A 4,715-nucleotide genomic window follows, 5' to 3' on the forward strand; every position below is an offset into this window, starting at 1 on the left:
GGCCTGCAGGAGGAGGGAGAGAAGGGGTTCAGTGGGGCTGGGATGGAGAGAGCTGGGGGCGCGGGGGGCGGCGGGGACAGGGACGGGAGTCGCAGGGATCTAGGGGAAGGTAGGAGAGGGGGCAAGGCATCTGGGAGGCAGCAAGGCCTGCTCTCAGCCCCGGCGGTGGCGGCGGCACAGCGCCCTGCTGCAGGAGCTCCCACGAGCGTGGTGAGAACCCACCCCCCTGGGGCTCCGCGTTCCTGCCCACGCCCTCCTCCAGCTCAGCCTCCCCCCGCGTGCGCACTCACCGCTGGCCCAGGCCGGACTGGGGCAGCGCTGCCTGCTGGCGCCCCTTATAACCACCCCCATTGTGACTCGTGCCCTGTGCTGTCACAGGCGCCAGAGCGCATCACAGGCACGCCCGCCAGCCAGCCCCAGCCTTTGGCCCTACCCCGGCTCAGCGACTCACAGCTGCCCCAGGCAGCCGAAGCCCCGACACCCACAAAGTGCAGACCCACCCGGCAGGACGTGGCTCCCAGGGGCTCCCTTTACAAAGCAGACAGAAGCCTCCCAAGCCCTTACCAAACATAAAATCGGGTGCCGTAACCCGTGGATGCTTGTTCCTTGAGATGCCATCCTGTGAGATGGGATCGGCTCCCTTGGTGCTGACCTCTGTGCTTGTGGACATGGGTGTGCTCTTGGGGCCTTCGTGACACCGATGGTGGGTGGTGGTGTATATCCTGGTGGTGGGGTGGGACCTGCCCATGGCAGGACCTCTGCTCCTGCTGTGCCACTGCGAGAGGACATTGCTTCCAAAGAGAAATTTCCCAGGGCGATGAGGGGGTGCGGGTGGAGATTTCCCAGGGGGAAACTCGCTCTGCCGATAGAGCAGCGTCTTCTCCATGTCCAGCATGTTCAGCTCTGCGGTACCAAGTCCCTGGGGAGTGTCTGGGACAGGCAGATTCTCTACCCGGAACCCAGTGAACAAGCCTCTTGCTTGGTCCCTGCCCAGACGGAGCTGCCAGGGAGTTTCCCGGCCCTTGTGAAATCGCCACCATGGCCATGGCAGTGCGAGGGGAAAGCAGGCGAAAATCATCTTTGTAGCCACTGTGGTCTTCACCGGCTGCTGCGCTGGGGAGACCATTGAGAGGAGGATGGTGCCGCTCTCGGCAGAGGGCTGCTGCGCAGGGATTTCCCTTTCCTTTCTGTGTCCCACGTTCTCCCCTCTTTTTCCCTGGGGTATGGGGTCAGGTGAATGCCATCAGCTCCCAACAAACCTGGCTTCTCAAAGGTAGAGCCATGATCAGAGAAGCCAAAACCTTGAGTACCAGCTACGCAGCCAGGCATTCAGTGCTCAGTTTGTCTGCTCCTCCTGAACCCCTTCCTCCTCCTGGCGGGATAGAGGAGAACACCACCTGTGCTCCTGATCCTTTTGGCCTTGCTCTGAGGGACACGCAGCCTCTTTTGCTGCTTCTAAGTTGCCTCGTCACAGTATTGTTTGACCCTACTTTGCATAGTAGGACTGGATGATATCCTGTACCATTCAGCAGGCTTGGCAGCCTCTCAGTGGCGTCAAGAATGTGAGCTGCTGGTGGGCAGCAAACTTCTCTAGACAAATTGTCTGGATGGCAAACAGGCGCTTCAGTGCCCCTCAGTAAGGAATCTCCAGTTGCTAATAGCTTACGCGCTTTCCTGGTGGCACTGGTTCTAATGCGGGCGGGTGGGTGGCTCACCTTTGCCTGCTTGACTTTTCCGGGATCCTGTCCCTTACTCACGTGCTCTGAATTCTCCAATCCCAGACTATCATGCCTGCTTCCTAGCCCCTGGAACACCTCTGTGAAACCCTCCCAGTATCTGGCATCATTGATAAGTAACTGTAGCAAGACCAACTCAGGGTCCTTTAGATCAAGAAGGAAGCAGGGGGATGGTGACGCCGCAGATTTATAGCTGCTTTGCAAAATAGTACTACGCGTGTGTTAAGTAGCGATTGGTCAAATCCTGTTGTACCTGGTCGCCCAGGAAAGGTATAAGAACCTCGTGTAAAACCTCGTTCGGGGTGCCCCAATTTGAATAGGACACCTCATGCGCACGAATAAAGAATTGCTCTTGTAATTCTGTCCTTTGCATCCTGGGTTCTCCCTGGGTCGGCACGGGCCCCTACAAAGTGATACACAGACACCCAGAAACGCAGCGCTTATTCAAACACACCATTTATTGGCAACTTGGCACAGAGTAAAGCTCCCAGAGGGAATAGACTCTCTCGAAGAGGCGGGGGCGGTCGCTGTCCAGGTGGTAGCGGGAGTCTCTGTCACAAGCCTTCTTGCAACAGCCTCTTCAGCTGCATCGGCTCAGACTCCCCAGAGTGTGCTTTTGCTCTGGAGGAAAGGTGTGTTCAGCAGTTCCCACTGCCAACTGAGCAGTGTCTTCTCCATATGCTGCGTGCTCGGTTCTGCGGCACCAGCCTCCCGGGGAGCGTCTAGGATGGGTAGACTCTCCACCCGGCCCCCAGTGAGCACACCGAGGCACATCAGCAGTGCCTCTTGCTTGGTCCTTGCACAGCCGGAGCTGCCAGCAAGAATGTCTGAGCCCCTGTGAAATGCCCTCCCGGCCGCAGCCAGTGCGAGGGGAAAGCAGGGCGAAACTCGTCTTTGTCGCCACCATCGTCATCACCGTCTGCTGCGCTGGGGACACCATTGAGAGGAGAACGCTGCTGCTCTTGGCAGAGGGCTGCTGCGCACGGGGTTTTCCCTTTCCTTCCTGTGTCCAGCCTTCTCCCCTCTTTTTCCCTGGGGTACGAGGTGGTTGTGTGCCATCAGCTGTGAGCCGTGCAAACATAGCTCTGTGCATGAAGACCTCTTTCATTGTCCATAGAACAGCAGCCTCGTGAGCCTATCTTGCAGCTCATCGAACTCACGCAGTGCCTCAGCGTGGGCAGCAGGATCCTGTGCCAGGTGCTGGAAGAGGTTGAGTGGCTCGGCCGTTTGGAAGGCTGGGGGCAAGGTGATCTCCTCGGGCACGGTCTCATTGCCAAAGAAGAAGTGATCAAGGCGTTTCTCCTCCAGGCAGCAGCGCAGGTACTGCATGATATCCTGCAGCCGCGGCAGGAAATCCCTCCTGCGCCAGCTTGACAGGGGTATGGAGGTCAGGAGGTGCATCACAACTGTCTTCAATATATAGGTGGAAAAGCCTGTGCCCACCAGGATGCGGGCGCAGATATGCAGGCATTTGAGGTGGCAGCTGTCATGTGGGGCTTGCCTGGCGATATGCCTGAAGAACTTCACCTCTGCCACAGCGTAGCTCTCTGGCCATGTCGTGCTTGGGGTGAAGATGGCCTCCGTAGTCTGGCTGCTCAGGAAGATGTCCGAGTCACCTTGCTGCACCCCAAACATCATCTCAATGGTGAGGCTCTCCGTGTGGCCTTTTGCCACCTGGAATTTGCAGGAGCGGCTGGAGGGCAGCACTTTTAAACAGCATTGGCACGACAGAGGCAAAATCACCCATGCTGCTTTCACCAATTGATGGAACTAGCGGGCAGTTTTCTGCCCATCTAGGTAGGATTCATCAGTGCAGAGGGTGCGTAGGAGGCTGGGGTCCTGATTCCTCCTCAGCTCCTCCTCGGGGTGGTGGAGAAAGCACAGCATCTGTCCTGCCAGCCACTCCCTCATGCAGATGCATACCAGCTCTACACCCATGGAGAAGGTCCTTGCCAGCATCTCCCCTGCAGTGCCCAGCTCCAGGTGGAAGGCATGCCCACGGGGGGGCTTGAGGGGCACAAGCAGGCGGTAGACAATGTCTTTCTCACGGGGACTCCAGCATTCAAAGGCGCTGCCCACCCCAATGGCTGATTGCAGCACTGGGAAGAAACTCTTTGACAAGAGCTGTTGAAGGCAAGGATGAAGTTGCCCATGAGCTCCTCTGCCAGCTGCCTCTCTTTGGCCATGTTCTGAACTGGCCACTGTATGTGCTCCTCCAAAAACCTTCCCACGTCATTTGCATCATCACTGTCATTATCTTCTTCCTCCTCCGCCTCCACCGGCTCCCTGTCGCTGCTGGAGCTTTCCTCGTCGCTGCTGATGTCTGGCTCATGTCTCTTTTTCCTGAGCCACCAGCAGAACCCAAAGAGCAGGACCAGGACTCCAGCAACGGCCCAGAATTGCCACTGCTGCAAGGCAGCAAAGAGCAGGGCTTCCCAGGCAAAGCCGCTCTGCTCCTGGCTACTCAGCTCCTGGCTCCTCAGCTCCTGGCTCCTTTGCTCCAGTTCCTGCAGCAGCCGAGTCATCTCCTGGCTCAGCTGCTCCGCACGCTGCTGCATGCGCTCGCGTGTGGCCTCATCCAGCTCATCACCGACCATCTGCGGGTACTGGAGGAGGCTTTGCACAATGAGTGCGAAGAATTCTGTGACAGCCATGGCCTGCAGGAGGAGGGAGAGAAGGGGTTCAGTGGGGCTGGGAGGGAGAGAGCTGGGGGCGCGGGGGGCGGCGGGGACAGGGACGGGAGTCGCAGGGATCTAGGGGAAGGTAGGAGAGGGGGCAAGGCATCTGGGAGGCAGCAAGGCCTGCTCTCAGCCCCGGCGGTGGCGGCGGCACAGCGCCCTGCTGCAGGAGCTCCCACGAGCGTGGTGAGAACCCACCCCCCTGGGGCTCCGCGTTCCTGCCCACGCCCTCCTCCAGCTCAGCCTCCCCCCGCGTGCGCACTCACCGCTGGCCCAGGCCGGACTGGGGCAGCGCTGCCTG

General features: G+C 59.1%; 1 pseudogene; it reads right to left on the bottom strand.

The window, feature by feature from the left end:
* Positions 1-2,840: 2,840 nt before the first annotated feature.
* On the bottom strand, positions 2,841-4,294 carry LOC132321857 (inositol 1,4,5-trisphosphate receptor-interacting protein-like 1; annotated as a pseudogene).
* Between the last annotated feature and the right edge of the window lie 421 nt (positions 4,295-4,715).

This window comes from Gavia stellata, unplaced genomic scaffold (assembly GCF_030936135.1).
Source record: "Gavia stellata isolate bGavSte3 unplaced genomic scaffold, bGavSte3.hap2 HAP2_SCAFFOLD_150, whole genome shotgun sequence".
Classification (NCBI taxonomy): Eukaryota; Metazoa; Chordata; class Aves; order Gaviiformes; family Gaviidae; genus Gavia; species Gavia stellata.